Raw genomic sequence first — 12992 nt, 5'->3', positions numbered from 1 at the left:
CATTATTTAATTTCTGGAATCAGAGTTTGTCTCAGAGTATGGTGATGCCTCATCCAAGAGTAAGAAACAACTCAAAAGTGGTAGAAGGAAGTTACATAGGAAGTTTATGGCGACCAGCAGCAGTACTGTTTCTTACAAGGTCAACATACATTTGATGCCTGAGCACTATAATGATAGTCACCTTCCCCGTTTTAATTTAATAAAAATCCACAATAATAATGATGTTATAAAATTTGACATTTTCTCAGATGTTGCCTCTCTAGCAGTCCAAGCGGCCAACCGTCCTGCCTTTTAGCAATTATTTCTAAGCTATCAGCTTGTGCGTGAGCAGCCTAGACGTCACCATTTTGGAAGACGTAAGGGAAACCTTTTTTGTTGTTGTTAGCAAAAAATAGTATATAGGAAGAATTATGTTTCTAAGTGCTGCCATAACAAAATACCACAGAGTAAGTGACTTTAAAGAACACAATTTTTTTTTTTTTTTTTTTTTCCTCACAGTTCTACAGGCTAGCAGTCCTAATTCAGGGCATAGGCAGGGTTATGCTCTTAATCTGTGTGCTCTAGACAAAGGTCGTTCCTTGTTTCTTTCAGTTTCTGGTAGCCTTGAGTAGATGGATCTTTACATGCTGTCTTCCCCTGTGTGTGACTTCTTCTCCATGCTTGATTTTCTCTTTCATAAAACATCACTCTGAAGGGATTAGGACTAAGACCCACACTAATCCAGTATAATTTAACTGAATATCTTCAAAAACAGACCCTATTTTCCAAAACAAGGTCATGTTCACAAATATGAGGCTTCAACTTTTTTTTTTTTTTTTTGCAGGGGCACAAGTCAAACCATAACATATAGCAGACAGTTAAGTCCTATATTCAAGTGTTCTTTTTGCTTTTGATGATGGTAGTGAGAAGGAGGAGAATCATCAGCTGAAGGAGACCAGAGATCCATTGACGCAGCCAGGTATGTGTGATAAACCTCCCAGCAGTAATCCATTGAGTGTTAGACTGAAGCTTCGACTTCATCAGGACAGATGCTTATCTCATACCCTCACTGTCATCACCGCACCCAGAACTTCCAGTATGTCCTGCCTCTTCCATTCTGCTGTGCAGAAACTTGCCTCAGATCATTCCCTCTATCTCCTTGTCCTAACTCAGTGCTTCCCCAATTGACAGATGATAGAAATTAGTGTAACTTTCAAACACATCTTTTATCTTTCTTTATAGAGTGTAAATTTCTGTAGCTCATCATTACAACCACTTCTCTGAAAATATCCTTCATTTCTTGTCCCTTTCTCCCTCAGATTGATTTATCTGGCACAATTCTAACCGTGGATAAACCCAAATATCTATCTTCTCTATGTTTTACTAGTTCAGTAGCATATTCTCAGATAGAATCTCACATCCTGTAATGATAGTATTGCTATAAATTCATGAATACAATCTCATGTGGGTACTTAACAAAGATTGCTCATTTACTTCCTGCAATTATTATACTACGCCTTTTCCTTTTTCTCAAACCTCTTATCCCGTTACTCCCTACTGATGATTTTACTTCTCATGTCATTGAGAAAATAAAAAGCAAAAGACTCAAATCCCCTCACCTCCTTTAGCTGAAATGTTTAGTATATTTGCTTCTGAATTTATCTTCTAACGTTTATTTTCTGTAAAAATAGAGCAAGAGTATCACCTCTAATCAAAGGCCAAGCCCTCTACAGATGCTGTGGATCACATTTAAATGATTTGAATTCTACTTCTGTCTACTTTATCAGCATCTTCTTCTCAATAGAATTATTCCCATTAGGAACTGACCTTTCAAAATGGGGTCTAATTAGAAAGGATCCAGCTTGCCATCTTAAAGAAAAGCTTACCCTTGATTTTTCATTTCACTGAAGCTCTGTTTCACCTTTTTCTCTTCTCTTCATAGAAATTTTTGAATAATATTACCTGCTTGTTCTGTTTCCAGTATCTCACCTTTCATTTCCTCTCAGCCACACAAGTTTAGTGTTAACTTTCTTCCACTCCACTGACCTCCATGCTTGCAAATCCAGTGGACACGTCTCACCCTTCACCTCTTTCTCTGAATGCATTGATATAATTGACATCTTCCTCATAGAAACATTCTCTTCTCTTAGTTTCTACTGCATCCTGCCTATGCTCTGATTTTTCTTTCTGACTGTCAGAGAACTTTCTATCAGTCTCCTTTGCTTCTAAAATTCCTTACAAACTTCTAAAAATCAGACTTATTCAGAAATTCATCCTCAGGTTGTTTCTTTTTTTCACTACTCTCTCCTGATAGGATCCAATTCAAACTTCCTTACTTAAATCCCATACATGTGATTGCTCCCAGCATTATATGTGTAATAGATAACTTCTCATCTCCAAGCTCCCGTTTTCTATTCAACTGCTTACTTTCCTTTTTTTCCGTGAATGTTTAGTTAGCCTTTGCAATATAGCATATATAAAACTTAACTCTTGGTTTTTCTCTGAAGATTATTCCTTCCCTAGCTTTCTTCTAAAATAAAAACAAAAATAAAAACAAAAATAAATAAGCAATTGCAAATATCCACCTAACAAAATCTGTGAGATCCTTTCAATTCATTTATCTCTTTTATCTTCCCCATTTATCAATAAGGTCTATACTTATAACCTCTAGATGATATCATCCATCAATCCACTTTCCTTCACTTTCACTGAAACCACTCTAACTAGGCCAGAGTATCATGTCTAGACATCTCTTTTAGCTTCCTAAAAGGTCTAGCTCTGTCAATATGATCTCTCTTAATCCATTCTTTACCTAACAAGCAGAAAAATCTTTTGAAAAAGTAAAGTGGCTCACAACATTCTTCTCAATACTTATCAGGGAATTTCCATAAAGATAAGTATCAAGCAGGTTCTCTTTTATGTGGCTAATAAGGCCCTATACAATCTGGCTCTTGCCTATCTCTAGAAACATCCATCTAAGTGAACCCTATCCCCCCTCACACTCATTATGCTTTAGTCCAGAGGTTTTAAATTAGAGGCCTAAGGATGACAGGAAACGATTCTCCATGGGTCTCTTTTCTTCAGAACTTGCAAACAGAGGCAATGATCATCATCTGTTTTAGGAAATCTTTTCAAGGATATTTGTATAGAGAATAGTCTTGTAAAATGTAGTGTTTTCCACCAGAGCGAAGGGTAGGTTTTGTTAGAGGCTTGGAAGGTAAAATTAATACCTACCTTTGGAGCAGAATGGAAGACTTGCTTTATGCCTATTACAAAATATTTGGGTTTTCTAAGCTGAGGGTTTATTTTCTGTAATGCAATCCACATTATAAACAGGTGCATCTGGTTCAATTTGCATCAGTCTGTGGGAAATGAAGCTGGGGAACCAACAACACAAATGCTGACACGCTGACTGCTGCTATTATATAATAAACTGTGCTTTTTCTCTGACTTGGAAACCTCATGTGTTCCAGCATTGATGAAACTGGGCAGGGTAACTTGTTAGGTTCCAAGTAGAATAAAATCTCAGGCTCGTCACATTTTTTGATAATGTAGAGGAGCGTTGTTTGTTTCTTTGTTTGCTTGTTCTGCTAGTATGACACAAATTACTGCATTGTTCATTTTTTACTAATTTGAACTATTTGAAAAATATGGAGATTATCCGTAAAAATGTAGATTTTAAACTCCTCTTAAAAAATCATAACCTCTAGCTGCTCTGGGTTCTCCTTCATTCATGGCAAAATCACTCAGGTTGAGTAGTGACTGTGATCTTTATGTGAGGTGTGCACCCTCCACTCTCAATTCAACAGAGTCCCCCAACATATTGTTAACTCGATACTGAGGTTACCCGTCATTTGCTGTTGATCATTAGCCTGCCCTGTTTTCAGTTTTCCAGAGTTGAGAGAGAAAACAAAAGATAGACCCAGAGGACCAGTGTATTACGAAAATTAGGACAGAGCATATTTCTTTGTGTCAGTGAAAAATATTCCTATGTGTTTAATATGCAATCAGAGAGTGTCCCTGTGGGAAGAATACAATTAAGTTTCCATTAATATGCAAACGAAGTGTATCTGGGTGAAAATAATACAACTAAAGACACCATTCTACTTCATTCATTTACCTAGCCTCACTGGCCCCAGTAGGCATTTGAGTCACAATCTCTGCTCTAGACAAAATGTCCTCCTTCAGTTCCTGAAACAAGCCAAAAACTGTCCTGTTCAGTGCCCTTTCATGCTGTTAGCCTGCTCGGAGTCATTTTCTGTGGTTCTTCCCAAGGCCTGCTTCTTTTTCATCCCCCAAATCTCAGTTTAAATATCATCATCTCAGAGAGGTCTTCTTCAAACATCCTTTCTAATTAGGCTTGCCCTTGTTATTTTCTACCATGGCATATTGCCTTTATCTTAATAACACTTTTCTGAATTTATAGTTTTATATTGATTTATGTGTTTATATATTTAATGTCTACTTTACCACTAGACTCTGAGCTCCTTGAGAAAAGAGATATTTCCTGGTTTATATATCTACTACATAGCAAAACATATTTGACTTAAGGCCTAAGGTGATTCACATGAATGTTTCAGAGGTATATCTCTTTATGACATGCACTTTTCATGTTTTTTTTTTTTTTTTTTTCCTAGAGATAGATAGATGGAGACACAAAGTGATGACAAGGTAGTGCGTTGTCAAACTGTGCAATAGATACACATATTTTAATGAATATATAATACATATTATGATACACAATTTTCATTTTCTTGGTGTAACATTAGTTTTATTTATTAGAAATGCAATTAAGCTACCTTAAGAAAAAAACAAATATTTGGTTATAAACCTGTTGCCGTTGAATCGATTCCAACACATAGTAACCCTATAGGATAGAGTAAAACTGCCCCATATGGTTTCCAAGGAGCACCTGGTAGATTTGAACTGCTGAGCTTTTGGTTAGCAGTGTAGCTCTTAACCACTATGCCACCAGGGTTTCCATTTGGTTATATGTAATCATATATATTCACATAATATACGTGACTGCACGCATGTAATATAGAAAAACATTGAAATGACTATTGCAGACTCTTGTTTTTTTCCATTATTTTTCTGATAACTCCTCCTTCTCCCACCTAATGTGGTTTCAGATGTGAGTTCCTAGAAGCAATATTCATAGTTACAATAATAGTAATAAAAAACTTCGCTTTCTTTGGTTTCTTGCTTTTTGTAGTTCTTCTGTTAAGTGCCTTTTATAATTATCTCACTTTTCCTTAATGAGGCCTTCTTTCATTTTACGGAAGAGAATAGTGAGGAAAAGAAAGATTCAATATCTTGACCAATTAGACACATAACAGGAAGCAGAATTGGGATTTGAACATATATAGTTTGACTGTAAAGACTAGATATTATGTTTTACTGCTCCATTCTTGTAGCATTATTCCAGTATGCCAGGGCTTTCAGAAAACAGAGACTGAGTTGAAGATTTTTGTACAGAAGTTTAACTAAGAGTATTCTCAGAAACAATCCCACTGAAGGAGTGAGGAAATTGGAATTAAGTACAAGAAAAAGTTGAACTGAAAGACTGTTTCAAACAAGGCCTCAGTTGATTCCCAGGAAGTTCTTCAGAGATAAATGAAGAGGAGGGGGCCTGACTTCGTACTTCTCTACATAGACCAGCCATTGGTTGTAAGCTGCCCACTGAAGGGATTACGGCCTTGGGCAAGCAGCTCCTTAGGCTGAAAGAAACTCCTGGGAGGGACTCAGGTATGAGCTGTCAGCAATGGTTCACCAGTATTCTTGGCAGCTGGGGAATGAGTGCTTTGGTCCTGAAAAGAAGACCTGGATGGTGCACTCAGGGTATCCACTACAGTCTCTTGCGCTGTTTGCCCTTTAACATAAATTCATCCTATCAGGATGCAGCTGTTCCTGGATTCTGATTCTGTGCAAATTTATAGAAAAGACAGATAAATGGGGAAAACTACAGCCCCTGCTGCTGTAGCTGGTCTCAGTACCATTGACTCTCATCACTCCCTTCCTCTACAACTCATCCCTAGCTAGTACCTCTGCTGGTGAAAGTGACTTATCCAGTGAGGTGACCAACATGTTAATACCTTAGGTGTCTGAATCCCAGATCATCATGACCTTCTCAGGCTCTGGCTGCTGCATTTATTTTCAAAATTGGGCAGAGAAATACCACAATATGTCCTAGTGGATCACTTGATGGCCAAAAGTTTCTTTCTGGCCGCATTGTATAACAACAGCCTCACCTTGATTACCCCTGCAAGGACAGTGGTTCCTTTCCTTGCCTGCTGGTCTGTTGGTACATGGAGCCCAACATGACTGAGTGGCAGCTATAACTTACAGTTCAATGGGACAATTCCCTTCTGTGTACAAAGACCTCTAACTCCACAGAGCCTTAAGCTATAGAGACAGAAAACAACAAATTGTCTTGGTTCAGAAGAGGAATCTTGAAGACACAGGCTAGAGCACTCACTACAACTACTCTTATTAAGATTGATCATGGCAAGAGTGGGAACCAGACCTGAGTGCTAATTGGCTTGGCTCCATTTTGGGAGAAACCGTAAACACGACAACTATCAGAGGCTATTTTTCACCCCACGGAACTGGGAGGCACAAAACATTTTGAAAAAATACGGAAAAGCTACAAATGCTAAAGGCACAGCACAGATGAGAACCAGTGAAGGAAGTATCCCTGAGTTCCCGACAACAAACTCTGATCCCTTGTCAAGATATTTCCTGAGGCCCTTAGGATGAAGTTGGGTCTCATTAACCCCATTTCTTATATTCACTTCCTTTTCTTCTTAAAGTTACTCAGTGGACTTTTTTTTTTTTAACAAAGTTTAAAACCTTGTCCATAGCAACCTGTCCTTGCACCTGTAAGTAGTTGTGAAATGAGACTTAACATCCAAGGTACTTTGAAAAATTCAACTGAACGTTAGAGTTGGCATTTGATATGACTGGTAAGTTATTTTTAAAGTATACATTAAAAGTAACTCATCTTTACTAATTTGGTGTCCTAGTGGAAAAGAAGCAGTATTTGGAGCCAAAAACTTTCCACTTGGATATTAACTATAAATAAAAATACTAATGTAGAGAACAGATGTACACTTTTTTATTCCTTTTCCATTTTTTACTTGTGATTCTATCTGGCCGTTTTAAAACAGTAGAAAATATAGTGATTTTAGAGTTAAATAGAAGGAAATAATTTTATTAAGATTTACTAATTTCTGTGCTTTGGGGTAAGAGCAGTGGGCAAAAATGCACATTCCATGTTCTGAGTTTTTCCTGTGAAAAATATTGTATATGTTCAGAAATTGTAATTTGGGTAAGGTGTTATCATTACCTGCTATTTGCAAGTAGTTCTCCTATATTTATAACAACTTGATAGCCACAGAATACCAGGTCAGGGTGTAGGTGGCAAGATTGCTGTAAAACATAAAATCATTATTATACTCTTAGTTTTGGGTGTCCCTTTAAATATATGATTTCATTACTATATAATTTTTTTGAATAATGTTTTGAGGAGAAAAGACTCAGTAATAACATTGTAGTTTTACCCGGAAGCCTGTGCTGAAACAAAGTGGCACATATTTGTTCCTGCGTTACTCAGGCAGTATGATAGATGATGGCAATTACTGGAAAGAACAATATTAGTTTTACAGTTATTGTTATTAACTTAAAGTGCTAAGAATAAAATCCCATATTTCACTAGATACTCCAATCACCGCCAAAATATGTGACAGAGGAACATTTTATAATCCCTGTATTTTACACTGACTGCACAACTAGAAATTGGCAGAGTCAAATCATTTATATACCCTTATTACCAGCTTGCAGAAGCCATTGAGAATATGGAGCTGGTGATGGATATTTTTGTGGCAGATGTTGTTTTATTCTCTTCCACTGTATTAAATTTACTATACATTGGTTCGACTGCAGTTTATTAAAGTTTCACAAAGAGATTAGCAGTAAAATAACAAGATATACAACTTGCTTACCCTTGCTTCCCATTGACAAAAAACACATTTATTTATTTATAAATTATAAAGATCATAAATATGGGACATACATGTAGTCAATAAATATTTAAAGAGAAAATCTGAGTAAAGCATTTTCCTAAACTCCAGGCATTTAGATAAACTGTTAGAAAAACTCCTTTCTTCCACAAATAAGACAAACATCTAAAAGTAAATAAGCAAACAAACAAACAAAAAAAACAGCATTATCCTTACAGCCCAGGTAAAGAGATTAATAAAGCATTGTCAAAAATATTTTGTTTTCTGGTCTGCATTCCACTTTGGTGAGAGGTATCTGGGGTCTTAAACGCTAGTAAGAAGCCATCTAAGATGCACCAATTAGTCTCAACCCACCTGGAGCAAAGGGGAATGAAGAACACCAAAGACACAAGGTAAATATGAGCCCAAGAGACGGAAAGGGCCACATAAACCAGAGACTCAATCAGCCTGAGACCTGAAGAAGTATATGGTGTCCGGCTACCACCAATCACTGCCCTGACAGGGAGCACAACACGGAGTCCCCTGATAGAGCAGGAGAACAGTGGGATGCAGATCTCAAATTCTCATAAAAAGACCAGGCTTAATAGCCTTACTAAGACTAGAAGGACCCTAACGGTCATGGTCCCCAGACCATTTGATAGCCCAAGATTAGAACCATTCATGAAACCAACTCTACAGACAGGGATTGGCCTGGACTATAAGATAGACAATGATGTTGGTGAGGAGTGAACTTCATGGATCATGAAGACAGACCAGACTATGTGGGCGACTTCTGTCTGGCGGCGAGATGAGAAGGAAGAGGGGGACAGGGGCTGGCTGAATGGACATGGGGAATACAGGGTGGAGAGGAGGAATGTGCTCTCTCATTAAGGGGAGAGCAACTGGGAGTGCATGCCGGGGTGTGCATGGCTTTTTGTATGAGAGACTGACTTGATTTGTAAATTTTCACCTAAAGCACACACACACACAAAAAGAAATCAACAACCAAAAATTTTGTTTTCTAAAAAATAATGTGTTTCATTTCAATGACAGATGGATGAGTACAATGGCTAAAAACATTAATTCTGCAATAGTCTTCCTCAGTTTAAATTCCAGCCTGCCAATTGTTGTGTGGCTTGGCAAATTTACTTAATTTCCTTGTGTCTTACTTTTCTAATCTATAAAATGAGTAAAATAATGGTTACTGCCTCATAGAACTATTATGAAGATTAAATAATATTAGATAAGTAATGCATATAAAACAACACCTGCTATAAAGGTTGTATAATTTAAGAGTTGGCTATAATTTTTGGTAGTCATTAAAACTAGAACCCAAGATGATGACCCAATAAAATAATGAAAAGATGTGTGGACTAAAATCTTTTAAATGTGTTGAACCCTAAACTATTTAGAATATATTTAAAATTCAAAATACATTCAACATTTCAAACTGAGGATTTTAATGAAATTAATTACCTCAAGATACAATAAAAACTAGCTGCCATCAAGTCAACTGTAACTCATCATGACCCCATGTATGTGAGAGTAGAACAGTGCTCCACAGACTTTCAATGGCTGATTTTTTGGAACTAGATTGCCAAGCATTTCTTTTGATACACCTGTGGGTGAATCTGAAGTTAGCAGTTGGGAGCATCAGCCATTTACACCACCCAGGTGCTCCCAAGATACAATAGATTTCTCTTAAGGTATGTGCACACAGCTTCAATGTTCATAAGGTCATTACTGAAAAACATCTTAAACTACTATCTTATCTTCCCAGTATATTCAGTTTTCATTGTTAGTTACTTGATCTATTATAACTGCTCAGAACATTTTGGTTCACTTCTGGAGCCTTGTCCATATCAAAACTGTTTTGCACATCAATTTTCAGTGACTACCCCACATCTCATCTCACCCCATACAGGCCTCAAAACCATTCTAAATAGCAATGTTAATTATTGTCAACTCAATTCCGACTCATGGTAACCCCACGTGTAATAGAGTACAACCATTCCATAGGGTTCTCTTGGCTGTAATCTTTATGGCTTTTCCCCTGTGGCACCACTAGGTGGGTTCCAACTGGTTAGCAGTCAAGGGCAAACCATTTATGCCATATACCAAAAAAAAAAAAAAAAAAAAAAACCTATAGGACAGAGTAGAACCACAGGGTTTTGTGCCAAATAGGGATCTAGAAATAATTTTTGTAGCAAAACATATCTCAAAATGAAAGCTATTATGACTTGTACTGACATTTCCATCTGAAAACGAGCAGGAAAAACCCATCAGAGAATAAATATAACAGCAATGATGATTAGATAATAGAGTATGTGAGAAAAAGGTAAGTATAAGTATGCCTGCACACCACCGTTTTATAGGACAGCTTTTTGGACGAGATATTGAAGCCGCCGCCGAGGCTTCCCCCACTCTGTCACGGTTTCCCCCTTCCTTGCAGCCCGCCAAGCCCCGGTTTCTAACTGTGGCTTGACCTGACCCTGCCGTGGGCCCTAACCGCAGTTTAAATTTGGCGCTGAAATTCCACGCATGTGCAAACCAAAATCTTACCATTTGCGGGGGACCTGAGGAGCCACGGTCCTGAACTTTCTCCCGACTTGAACTTCCCCAAAGAGGAAGATGTTGTCTGGCTCATATACTGCACTGGAGCTCATTTGCAAAGCGAAAGTTCCCTTCTTTTGCAAATGGCTCAGCCCCTGGATCTCCAAATATGGTCGTGGGATGGATCGGATGTCCGATCTTGGGCACCAGTCCCACCCGCGAGGATCTAGAGGACCTAAAAGCTCCAAGCTTGCTGGGGCTGAGAGCGCTGGTCTTTTGGCTGCTAGGCCGCACTGCTCCTTGTTTGTGCAAACAATAAATTTCCACTTTCTGTATCCCTTGCAACTGGTGGTGTGGCATCTGTCTTATTCTGACTGGCTAATAAGACAGGACAAGAACCCTCATTCTAGTCTCTATAAATGCGTTTTGAAAAAAATAAAATCCACATATTCTTCTTTAATCCACTTTGGATTAAAGTTCATTGTGGAATGAAGTCTATTTTGTCTCATTCATCATCCAGTGAAAACTACACTCTCTCTTGTCTTCCTGGACCGTAGAGGAAATATTTTTTTTTTTTTCGTAGCTATTTTCAGAAGTAGCTAATAAAGCAGTTTTAGCCATTGAGTTATACACACATACTTGCTGAGAATATCTTCCCTTCTAGGTAAAAAGTCAAATAAATGCTTACAAAGAAAAGAGTTCTGGTCCTTTCTTCTTCCAGCCTGGAATGGGGACAGTAGTTTGGCAGTGATGCAACAATCTTATTAAAAAAAAAAAAAGGCCATGAGGAAATATGGATGAAGATTAATGTCTGAAAGATGGAGTCCTGTTCTACGACAATATCCTCGAATGCGTGCACCATAGACTGCCAATCTCCAGACTTCCTGTTAGATGGAAAAAAAGATACCTTTTTTATTTACGCTACTATTTGTCAGGATTCACATTGCATCTCTATGTTTTAGAGTTAGGTTTATTAACGCCTCACCCCACCCCCAATATCTTTCCTACTTACTAAAGCCTTTTAAGTCCCTGGGAGTTGCAACTGTAAGGTTGAAAGTTCAAATCTACCCAAAGGAGAAAGGTCTGGTGATCTACCTCCAAAAATTTAGCCACTGAAAACATTATGGAGCACACTTCTACTCTGACACACATGGGTTATCCATGAGTTGGCATTGCCTCAACCAAACAGCAACTGGCAAAGCACTATACAAGATGGAAAAAATTATTCCAGTCAAAGCACTGGGTTCTCTGGAAAAAAAGAAAGGAAATTAAAACAGAGCAGCTAAGGCATGTTGCTGTTTCTAACCTTCATCAGCTTTAAATATTTATTGCATATTCACAGGGTGGAAAGAAGGGCATTAGAATAGGTTTTTAAGTTGTAATGCTTTCTGAACATTTAGCCCACAACTCATTTCAATGAATGTGCTGTTTCTGCTGCTTCTTGAGAAAACAGAAATGTATTACATTTAATTGTAGAATCACTAATGTTTTTTATCTCTGCAATAAAATTGCAGACCACTTAGAAGCTGATAATTTTGTTTTTTTTTTCCATAGTTTTTAAAGTAGAATTGCGTACAAAGTACATGTTGAATAAATTACTAATGAGTGAATACATTGAGTGAATATGCCTAACTGATCAATATTTTTGCTATATGAAAAACAGTTAATAAAATGCTCACAATCCCTGCTTGTAATAAACAAGTTTTAAACTATTAATATCTAAGTTGCACTCTCATTGTCTAAGTCGGACATAAAGCCACCAAATAAAACTAATGATATTGATATTTGCTTTTGAACATATAACTGCAGTATTTGTCAGACTTGGTTATTACAATGGCAGAAATAACTGTAGAGCTATTTTCATAGAATTTTCTTATTCAGTGATCAATTGGTAGCTGGTTATCTAGTCACAGTTCCCTGATTGAAATAATGAATATTGTACTACAATTTTTACCTATATTCCTAATTTTTGTCCTTCAAAGGTTTATGAGTATTGTAACCAGACATCTAGACAGAGTCAATCATGAAGTATGGTTTTCATAAATAATTCTTTAAATGTCCTTGAAATCCAGGAACCTATTTGCAAAGGAAAAAATGGAGTAGTTCAGCAAAATTTTTGCCTGAATTTTTTCAGAAGCAGACTCTGGTTTAGTGAGGCTTGAAGCTTGCAATATTTGAGAAAGAAAGCACTTTAAGAAAAAAAAAAAGTATTTTTTATATGCAGAAACATAGGACTCCTATGAACATATTATTTGACTGTTTCTCAGGTAAGGGGCCCTGAAGCTTAAAATTTGTTAGTGTCACCTTAAATCTGTCTCTGGTAATGCAAAATCAATATGTAAATATTTGTGTTGAACATTTTAGTATAAAATACCTGAATTGCTTGCAAACTTTTATATCATGTGAGAAAAATGTAATTGCTTCCTAGAAATATAAACCCTGATACTGATTCCACTTGTT

Source organism: Loxodonta africana, chromosome 17 (assembly GCF_030014295.1).
Source record: "Loxodonta africana isolate mLoxAfr1 chromosome 17, mLoxAfr1.hap2, whole genome shotgun sequence".
Taxonomy (NCBI): domain Eukaryota; kingdom Metazoa; phylum Chordata; class Mammalia; order Proboscidea; family Elephantidae; genus Loxodonta; species Loxodonta africana.
The sequence above is the reverse complement of the archived record's forward strand: the minus strand, read 5'-3'. Positions refer to the sequence as shown.